This window comes from Urtica dioica, chromosome 9 (genome assembly GCF_054948205.1).
Source record: "Urtica dioica subsp. dioica isolate 48M chromosome 9, U.dioica_male_clone48M_v1_H2, whole genome shotgun sequence".
NCBI classification, from domain to species: domain Eukaryota; kingdom Viridiplantae; phylum Streptophyta; class Magnoliopsida; order Rosales; family Urticaceae; genus Urtica; species Urtica dioica.
The window spans coordinates 19,210,316-19,221,902 of record NC_142764.1 but is presented as its reverse complement, the minus strand read 5'-3'; the positions used below and the strand labels follow the sequence as shown (position 1 = coordinate 19,221,902).

Sequence of the window (11,587 nt, the reverse complement as noted above, 5' to 3'; positions counted from 1 at the left end):
GATCATTTCATATGTATGATATAATATATGTATAATGTTTCTGTGTGTATTACACTCTACGTGTACTTTTACGTGCTTAAAAAAGTTTATGTTAATATATATAAACATACACTTTCATCGATTATAAAATGCTGGATTTTGCTCATAAACTGCGGTTAGATCATCACTCCACTAAGTTAGAATATTATTTGCTAGATTATCATACACGCGATAAATGTAATTATGTCTTTGGAGAAGACAATAAATCTAATTTAACATTTCACGGGCAAGGCTAGACTTTTATAATTTTTTTTTTAAATTGTACGAGACTTTTTATTTTTTATTAGAATGAGGATAAATCAGCGGCAATTGATACAAATGAATACTTAGACACCACTAAACTTGGGCATGCAAAAGCAAGTGGAAATCCACTTTAATAGAATTGGAAGAAATTATTTCTTTCGGTGTTAACCAAAATTTAAATCATCATAGAAGGGAATTTTTTTTTTCCATAATACATTTTAAAAAATATATAAAAATAAATATTTTTTAAAGGATTAAAATGTAGTATTTTTTAAAAAATGACTAAAATATAAAAGTGAAAAAACGAAGAATAATTTATTGAAAATGGCCTCGGTGGAGGAAAGACTACCTTTATTCATATATTCCAAAGTTACAAATACAAACCTATTTCATATATTTTGACGAGAGGAGTTTCGATGATAAGAATACATTTTTTATAATTAAAACTATATATTAAAAATACATTTGATAACTACATAAGAAAATTATATATGAAAACTTTATAATAAAAATAAATATATGAGAAAATTTTATGAGACTTTGAGTAGTGGAAGAGAGTATGAGAAGATTGTATTGTGAAGTGTGAATAAATGATGTGAACGATGGTGATATTTATAAGAGAATGAAAAAGATAGATTAAAAATTATATAAAAAAATTATTCAGCTTCCAAAGTTACATTCACCCAGGTTTATTTATGATCGTTGGATTTACAAAGGTCACAAATCCAACGATCGATTTTTTTTTTTTAAATAAAAAATATTAAAATCAAAAGTCAAATAATCAGTGGAACACATGAAGGATTTTCTCTTGTTTCCGTGCTCTACCACGTGTCCAACGAAAGGAAATCTTTCCACTCGATTTTCAAGATCGGAAATATGAGATTTTTAACTCTCTTCCGTATCATAAGCCCGGATTTAGACACAACACAAATTTGTTTTAGATTAACATATTGGATATTAGGCACAACAGAATGGGTCAGGAGATGCTTTAGATCTAATTGGTTCTCGATTGGTCAATGGGACCCTCTTAAAAAATTAATAGAAAGTTATTTATGCTTGAGGGGAGAATAGGATATTAGGTCAAGATTATTTAGGGTTAAATGTTCGAATATTATCGTGTATAATTTATAAAGAAAAAGGTAAAATGATTGCGGTTTCAAAAGATTTCAGGCGATGATATGAATAATTAATTGGTCATTATGTGTAATTAACATAACAATTGTTGAGCGCGAGTGAGTGATAAATGAACATACGTGAAGGCAAAAAAAAACATATCACCAAATAAAGAATACAACTTGCGTGTACCCATAACTCAGCATCAAATAAAAGAGGAAAAAAAAGGTGAAACCATATGAATAGATTAATTATTATTTAGAAACCTAGTTGGCAATATCTTGCAAGTGTGTTCGACAAGAGGGAATACTTTTCTAAAATAAAAACCTGTCTATTATTGACTTTTGACTTCTCCAACTTTATTTTTCTCTTTTTCCCTTCCTTTTTGTTTTTGTTGTCTATTCTTCTCTCCGTCTTTCATTTGAGTGTGTGTCTTGTGTGATGGCATTACCCGTAATAATATAATATACCAAAATCGAATCATTTGTGGGGGAAGGGACATGAGTTTTTGCTTCAGGAAGTTACCAATTTGGAGGGCATGTAATTGGTCTGGCCTGACAAGATTATGAATCATTGGATTATTTAAAAAAAAAATTATAAAAATGAAAATATAAGAAATCTTAATTAACTTTTATAAATAATCTCACCCACATGCATTTTGTCAAACGTTATGCAATCCAACTACAGTGGATTTCAACTTTGTTTTTTAAATATATACTTTTATACTTGTCGTGCTTATAAAAAAACATAGAAAGTTACAAACATGTCGATGTTAAAATAAGATTAAAAATACAAAAATGTCAAATCTCATAAACCCTGTGAGAAGAAAATGCTTGAAGAAGGCGAGACGCTCTTTTGTAGAACAATAAATACACACTTTTTAATAATAAAAAAAAAAAAAAAAAAAAAGTACAGATAGTTTTTTTTACAAATAATTAGCTGTTTACTCATCTAAAACACTAGCAATTTGGTTTTAGCCAACCTTTCATTAATTTCCCGTAAATAGCCATCTTGTTTACGTGGCAGCTTATTAATTGAATTTGTTTTACCTTTTTGTCCTTACGCTATTTTAATTAGGCATTTTTTTAAAAAAAATTCGAATTAAATATTGAAACCGAATAGGGAAGTTTTCAAATTTGAAATTTGAATTTTGAGCAGATTTTGAAAGATATCAGCCATTAATTGTCATAATTTCCAGAATTTTCGTGCTCAAAATATTTCCAGAATTTTTCAGTTTATTTACACGAATACACTGTAAATAGGCTTTGTATTTACAATGAATATACTGTAAATAAGCTTCGTATTTACACGAATATACTGTTAAAATGATTTCTATTTACACGAACATACTGTAAATAGGCTACCTATTTACACGAATAAATAAGCAAGCACTTGCAAATCCCCAATCCCTTTTAATCCCATATGTACAAGAATAAGAAAAAAAAAGCAAAAAGCCTTAAGCCATCATCAACCTCTTGACATCGCCGCCGACCTCGCGATCGGACGACCCAGCTCCCCCGGGCTTGGCGTGATTATAGACAGACTCGAAGGCGTTCATACACACGCTCGAGAACCCGACCATGCCCTCGAAGACGTGAGGCAAACCCATTTGAAGATTGTTGAGTGTCATCGTCCTCGTCACGCCCACAGACTTGTCGTGCCTAGTCCTCTCCTCCTCGGCCCTCGCCCTCAGCGGCTCGACCCGGGCCCGCTTCTCCGCCACCGGGCTCCTCTTCCAAGCGGGGCCCGTCGAGTACGGCCCGAACTTCCCCTCGAGCGTCCTCAGCTCCCCGGCTCTCCGCTCGAAGTCCCTCGACACCGACTCGGCTCTCTTCCTTTGCTTGAGCTCCTCGGACTGTTGGACCATGATCGCGTGGATCACGGTCAGGAACGAGTTGATGGCCTCCGAGGCGACCCGGTCGGGGATGAAACCAGAGCTCGCTTTTTTTTTTGGATTTCGTTTTTGAATTGTGTTTGAATGAGAGAGAAGATGCGTGTATATTCAGTATTAATCACAGCGTTAATGAAGGCCCTTGAAATACGCGTCAGTTATTATCCAAAGATTTGCTTTAATTGATTTTATTTTCGTTAGGGGAACGGGCGGGAACAGTTGCGAGGATATATTGGTATTTTTAACTATGTAAATAAATTCGCCCGGCTATTAACACAAAATCAACCAAATGTTGGCTAAATCCAAAACTGTATATTTTTAAGAGGCTATTTAGCTCTATAACCCTTTTTTTATTTTTTTTTATTTTATAACAAATACACATATTTATTAACTTCAAATCTTATCCTTTTGGGCCTTTGAGTTGTTGGGCTTAGGGATATGGATAGTAAATTTGTGGTAATTGGTTATAGTAACCATTTTTTATAGGGTGCATTAGGAAAATAGCCAATTTAAACGTTTGACATTGCTAAATAGCCAACGTTTGGTAAATTTTAGGTAAATAGCCACTTTCAGACGTAAATCTTAGGTAAATAGCTACTTTCATATAGTAAACGTTGGCTATTTACTTAAGATTTACGTCTGAAAGTGGCTATTTACTTAAGATTTACCAAACGTTGGCTATTTAGCAATGTCAAACATTTAAGTTTGTTATTTTTCTAATTTTCTGTTTCTTATATTTTAAGTTGTAAACAATCGTTTTTTTAGGAACTATTTAAATTATTTACTTTTTACAATTTAATTCATAAGGAAAATAATTATTTACCGCTTGAAAACACAATTTTTTAAAAATATTTAAAATAGTCACTATGTTGTAAATGTTGCACCCTAAATTCATTATTTTCGTAATTATTTCTAGTAAATTTGGTAAATTTTTCTTTTTCTATATATATAAAAAAAATTGATCACTTTGTCAAAAAATTATAAAAGTATTTTGCTACCATACGTTGTCACAAAACACTTAATTTTGTGACAAGATTGACAAAAAGTGATTGTAGATGTGCCGTTTTTAAATTTTATACCAAAATTTACTCATGGACACGGCCATTTCCTTTGGGCTTATGTGGTAGGATAATATTTTTTTTTTTATAAAAACAAGGATTATTTAAAAAACATGACCATTAACGAAAACATTGTACCAAAATCTAACTCATCTTTATTCTAAAATTTTGACTTGTTATTTTGTGTATAAAAGTGTTTACCTTTTTTTTCCCCTCTCTTTTCTTGTTTAATTTCAATATTTCTCTCTCATAAACTAGTTCAATATTAAAATCTCACTCATTATTAGTACATAAACTAAGTGAAACTTGGATGTTAAGTCAATAAATTTCAAATTTTAAATGACTTTTTACACTTTGTAAATCTTAAAAAAAATTGATAGAAATTCATTAATTCATTGACAAACATGCCAATAAATCCTCAAATAAAAAACAGATATCTCTTGAAAATTTATTGACATCCAATAAATTATTGACAATCATTTCAATAAAATGATTGAAAATTAAGGGTACCTATATGTTAGTCGTAGTTTTGGAATAAAAAGGAAGTTTTGCATTTTGATATAGAGTTTCTTCAATGATGATAGTTTTGAAATAATCTCAAAATCACTATTAGTCACACAAGCTAGGAAAATAGAATAATCCCTGTTACATCTAAAAAAAACAAGTTAGTCTTGAGGCCGTCGATGCGCTGACGGTACATGAGGGTGACATGAACCACGTTTTGACTTGGTTGTGAACCATATGGCTCATGTCATTGCTGCTTGAGTTTTTTTATTTCAATTGTGAAGGTGTTTGTTTTGGAGAGTTCCCCAAGTGGTTCCACTTGCATCCACTAATCACATAAAATTGTTGTTTTGGCTCTCCATTATGCAATTTATGGTGTTTTCCCTTTGAAAAAAAAAATGATTAATTTACACAAACATTTCTTATTGCCCAAGTTATGTCTGAAAGCCAAAATATTTTGACGTGCTTCTTTGAAACTCAACATCAAAATATGTCTCGTTTCGTCTTAGAATTTACACAGTATAATTGAATTTAGTCTTTGTTGTCTGTTTAAACATAAATAAATTAAAAAAAATGATTGTATGTAACTTGGAACACAATTTTTGTGATAAAACTTTAGACCTTGATTAGTTTAAAAAATGCACTATCAAACAAACACTTTAAAAACGATAAATATTATTCAGGCCTGTTATTACATAGCACCCATGTGACCATATACATTTCAAAGGTTTTAGATATAATACCAAAATTATGACCGTTGAGAAAAACTTTTAATTAGCATTATCGATTAATATATCTATATTCCAAAATTATGATCATTGTAGAGGACAGAGAAATTATAGAGTACAGAATAATTTTTATTTTATTTTATAAAAGACTCCCAAAGAGATATATTGATAAAAACCAAATGCTTAAATTACAAAAATAGCGCAAAAAAAAATTCAAAAACTTCTACGAGAAAGAGATGAAAAGTGGATCACAAAAAATCATAAAATACAGAAAAATAATTTTAAATTCGCAGCCTGGGAGAGACTTGCAGCCTTCTACAAGTAGCACGTCTAGCCGATGGCTAGCGCGATGCTGCGAGTGCATCAATCAGCATGCGGTCGCACGCGTCAGGCTTCGACCATGCGTGCGTGAGAAGCTTGACATGGACAGGGGCGCGACGCACCAGGAGCTCCGTGCGACGCGTGCCTTATCGACGCGTCCCGTAAACCTGACCCATCTTAGACGGGTTTTTTGGCTCCCGGGCCCAAGTTGAGCCTTTTTCTTGGAATTTGGTCCATTGGGCTTTTGACGTGAAATTAATTGCCAATCACTAGAAATTTAATATTCTCGATTTTTCGAGAACGACCGACAACAAACTCTCCCACGCCAGGGACTCCAAGCATAGCGCCAACTCCTTTTCTGTGGACTCTCCTACGCCGATGACTCAAGATGCCACTCACTCTTTTGCTGAGCAAGCCATCTTGCCACCCTTCAAGCCCTTGACCAAAATTTTGTTTTGGACTCAAAATGACCAAAGCTTCCATTGCGCATTGGCCCAACTATTCAAGGCCCACAAAGTCCCTCAGAATCCTCATGACCTCAAAGCACTTCTATAATTAGCTTCCGTCTTCACGAAGTTCAAAATATATTTATCTTGAGTTAAAAAAATGTATTTCTATCATTTCACTTTCTCTCGCTAGAAAAATATGCTTTCTCTCTCCATTCTCGAGATGAACTTAGATCCTCTATCTCATTTAAATTTTCGGACTAATGTTCAGTGTTGAAGCGCAAGTTGGGATAAATTCCTCTGCATCCTTTAAGTCTGTATATCTCTATTTTCTCAGGTGACGGGGAGTCGAAAATCATTTTTTAACAAGGCAAAGACGATGAATTAGAGAACTTTGTTGGTGGATCGAGCTCGCATCGGACACGAACGATCGCTCCGATGCGACTCGTTTGAGATTATTCCACCATATAACCATATTAATGCGGAAAAATAATTAATTACGCTGATCATAAGCTAATTAAATTATGGTTATAATTAACAAGATCTAGTTATGTTTAATTAATTTAATTCACGAGAGCATATAAGTCAAGCAACCGATATAAGAGTAAACGAGTACTTACATTGATTTTCGGTTCAGCTACAAAACGCTCCAATCCAATCGCGTACTCATTGCGTCGTCTTGATGAAGGACTCGAGGATGACACCTTAGTCTTCCGAAACGTAATCTCCGAGACGAATAAGAAAGATGAGTGGGCACAGTCTTTATCTCACTAGATCACGAAACTAGGTGTTTCGAGATCTCTCTCTTATTTTACTAAGAATGGAAACGAATTTCCGAAGGGAGGGAGAGGCAGATGCACGGCCAAGGGAGGCTAGTGATGCACGAAATTTCTCTCAAAAAATTCCTTATTTTTGCCTTCTCATGAACTCCTATTTATAGTAGTAAAATGAGATATTCATGGAATCTTCCAGAATATTTTATTTCATTTTATTGTGTTCACACTAGAGGATTTAATCTAGGCCCTTGGATCTCAACAAGTGAATCCTACTTTTTCTCTCATCCATCAGATCAATATCTATGAGATATTATTCTTTTATTTAAATAGAGAATAATTTAGTTAGTGAGATAATAAAGGAGAATATATTATTCTCCTAAATATTCTCCTAAATACTTTCCTTTAAATAAGGAGAAAATATAGGACAATATCTTATATTTTTCTCTCTCCTTTATTTAAACAACTAAAGAGAAAATATTGGTAAATACCAATATTATAAAATTCGAATTTTAGGCACACGGCCAAGGAGATTTGCGCAAACCCTAGTGCCAAATAGCCAAATTCGAATTTTCCATGTATGCAAGGCCCAATTGCTTAAAACCCAATTAATCATTTATTTACTTGGTCCAACAATAAACAAATAGTTAATAATTGTTTATTTACTTGATCAAACAATAAATAAACAATTCTACCATAAATATTTATTTAATTCTGCGAATACCCGTTTTCCAGAATTAATGTTGTCAATCACAATTACAACAAGTGAGATTAATAATGATAAACATTATTATACGAAAGTTCTTATCCGTCTTTATCAGAGCTGAATCGGGGACTATGGACCTAGTAATAGAAGCTTAACAAATCCGATGAAAAAGACGAAATAGTCCTTTCTCTTTTGTCCATCGATTCGTCTAATCTTGGTCAAATACTCCACCTTGTAAGCCAAGACTAAACTCTCCTTTATACTAGAATTATATTTACTCATCGTGACGAGTGTCCACTGGTATAGTCAGTTCGTGATCAAGATCCTCCAGGTTCAACCCGTGTTAAGAGAAGTCAATTTTTCCGTTATACTTTTCTTGATACATATCAGCCCTAAGCATTGTTGCTTCCCCAGCGAAAGATTCTTTCGAACGTTACTTACTTCGAAAGTGCTAGCAATCTATCGGTTCTGGAATCAACCCTTAGGTGAGTGAACATTAACCTTCTTTCAGGAAGGCTGGATTCCGTATCTGTAAATCACTTCCCACTCGAATCATGCTCTGAGAAAACTCCCAAGACATAAGTTGTGATTAGCATGAATAGCCTTTTAGCGAATGAGTCAAAGAGCTCAGTAACATAACCCAGTGTCCATGATCACTTCAGGATTTAGATCAAGTCTCACTGTGACCATCATAGTGGCCTCGGTTAGTGTGTCGTAACGGTCCTTAAACGATACATCTACAACCAAGACCTGTCCAAGTCGTACACTTACCACAAGTGTAGAATGCTCCCACATAGTGATCAGCTTTCACCTATGTGTTCCACATATATGACTTTAGATATAGCTTTCCAGGCGTATATCAGTCATCGACCATGTTTTAGCACACCGCCCGAACTCAGGTGCCCAACACGTGACTCAGTTAGATACAGAGACTATGGAAGATAGTTGTTATTGATTCTAATTGTTTAGAACTCAACCAACTAATCATATAATGCTAATAAAGTAATCTTATTATCGAATTTAGTAATCATTATCTTCAAGTGGGCAATATTCCCAACAATCTCCCACTTTGACAAGAGAAGATAAGTTTCCTTCAGCCAATTTAATTCTTTGCCATCATTATAGACGGTTTAGACTTTGACCCAGGATTGAGATTCCCATCATATGGATTCCCATTTTATCTATACTCTATCATTTATGTCGATCTGACATATGTCCCATTATTCTAGTTCATGCATTTTTGCAAGTGATCTTTGACTTACCATTTAAGATCAAGTCAAATTGTCCATAGTAAATAAATTTACTTTAGAACAAATTAACACTTCGCATACCTTTAGATTATACACCAGACTTTATATCTAAAGATAAAAAGTCTCCCCATCAAGGTGTACATCCCTTTGGTGCCAAAACAGGTTGCACCATTGCATGGTTTGATCTCATCACCACTTACTATAGTGTGATTTATTGAACGTGTTTAAATAAGAACTTTATTGACCTATTTCCATTACTTGGTTATTTATAGTTCATCTTTGTTTGTCGTGTTCATATTCAATATATACACAGGACTTTAAGGATTTACTATATTTAAATAACTAAGTATCTCACTATTTCCAGAAATTACAATGTTTACAACACATGTAGTTATTCTCGGAAATACGACATTGTCTAAGGTCTAATTATTAGTCCTTTTTAAAGACAATGTTGATCGTCTCAACATTGAGCTCATACCTTATATCAATAAGTATGTTTGAGACATAATGGAACGAGCATGTCGTTTCTAAATTTAATTTTAGAAACAGTTAGCTCAGTCAATTTATTTGTGTCATAATGAGGTCTAGAACTATAATAGTAATGACTTTATTCATGACACTTGTTTAGGAGCTTCACTTTTCGATCATTCTCAAAATATCGATTATAACAAACATCCATGTACAATCATGACTAGTTTGTTAAGTACTTAGGATCTACCTTTCATATTTCAAAAGGTTTAATAGTATAACTACTTCGATCCATGTCTTTATGTTATTGGAACTTCATCCTCAAAGGACAGTTCATCTTCAATTTTGAAGATCCCTAATGAAGTGGTTTGTGGTATCAGAAAGAAGAGTATCATTGATGATAATGTCTCTCCTTAAGGGCTCAATCCCTTACCTTATAGCTTATAAAGCTTAAACCATTTCATTAATCCTTTTATAGACATCTCTATTCCTTTAAGCTAATAGCTTAACAGGTAGATCTATTAAATATGGACTAATAACTTTTAGACAAGTTAGTATGATCGAGAGTGATATCTCAAGATCATGTATTTCCATTAAGGAAAGTTTATTGTTGATGAGAGTGACAAGGATCCATTCTAGGATGCTCCCACTAGGTTATTGATTTTAACGACAAGATAATTCAAAATTATCCTTTCTTTTAATTCATTGATTTATGTGGCAATGTAATCATTGATTATTGAATAATAGCATATACATTCCGGTTAAGGATGCCATCTTCAATGATGGGTTTAATCCTATGAAGGATGTTGCTATTTATTGAACAACAAGTGACTAGATTTCATTAAAGAAAGCTCTCACTCTTTTATTGAACAATAGTGACTAGAATCCAATTAAGGATACTCCCACTCAATAATATTGGTTATTTAGTGGCTAGGTTCCATTTATGGATGCTCCCACTAAGTCAATGAATAAGAGTAGCTAGATTCCAGCTAAGGATGCTCTTACTCGATTATTGAATTTTAGACTGGCTAGGTTCCAATTAAGGATGCTCCCACTCAATCAATAAATCTAGAGTGACTAGGTTCCATTCAAGGATGCTCCCACTCAATCAATACGAATATTAGTGACTAGGTTCCAATTAAGGAAGCTCCCACTAATTTAATTCATCATCAACACTAACTCTTAGTTGTGTCTCCTTTATTACTTATTATTCGCACAAGTCATTGTCGAATAATGGTATTAATTATTTAGACGCTTTCAAAGCTCTAAATAGTTCTTAAACAATAAAACATATTCAACATAAGAATTTAATGAAGCAATAAAAGCTAATTAAATTCTAACAGAGATAATAACTTAGAAAATATTTATATTTATTTATTGTGCTTCTATATAGCATATGAATGGAAAAACGTGACCTTCATATTCTATATCTTTTTCATAAGGACATAAGCATTCATGCATATTCAGATATCATAAAAGCAATCAAGGCATTCAATTATAGAAGGAAATATTTAAAGACACAACCATGTGTTCATAAATAATGTAATAAAACATAAAGAAAGAAAGATTCATCCTTTCTGGAATAGCCATAAAGGCTACAATCCAGAAAACCTCGGATTATTAAATGACACATCCCATGTTCAAAAAATAAATCAAAAAATGAAAGTAATAAAAGTAGCGGAAAATTAGATCTTCAAACGGAGCATGAGCTTCTCTACAATTCGGGCTTGAATCCGACATTGTTCAGCAAGCTCGTCTACATATGTGTGCTCCATCAGATCTGCTCTACAACAAGAAAAGAAGTATGCTCATGAATAATTATCCTCAAAACATTTTTAGGATATCTTTAATCATGAATTTTAAGGTACCATACCAGCATTCTTCTTGTTTTTCTCAAGCTCAGCCAAGTACAAAGGACAATGCCTCTTCCAATGGCCTTCAGTGTTGCAGTGGTGACATTTACCAATGCTTTCTCGCTTCTTTTCTTTTCCTTTTTCCACTTCTCTTGAAGTTCTTCCTTTCCTTCTTAGCGGGACCTTTCCCCTTT

The 11,587-nt window shown here is 33.3% G+C and overlaps 1 pseudogene; it reads right to left on the bottom strand.

Moving 5' to 3' along the window:
* Positions 1-2,851: 2,851 nt before the first annotated feature.
* On the bottom strand, positions 2,852-3,262 carry LOC149385541 (protein ALTERED PHOSPHATE STARVATION RESPONSE 1 pseudogene; annotated as a pseudogene).
* Between the last annotated feature and the right edge of the window lie 8,325 nt (positions 3,263-11,587).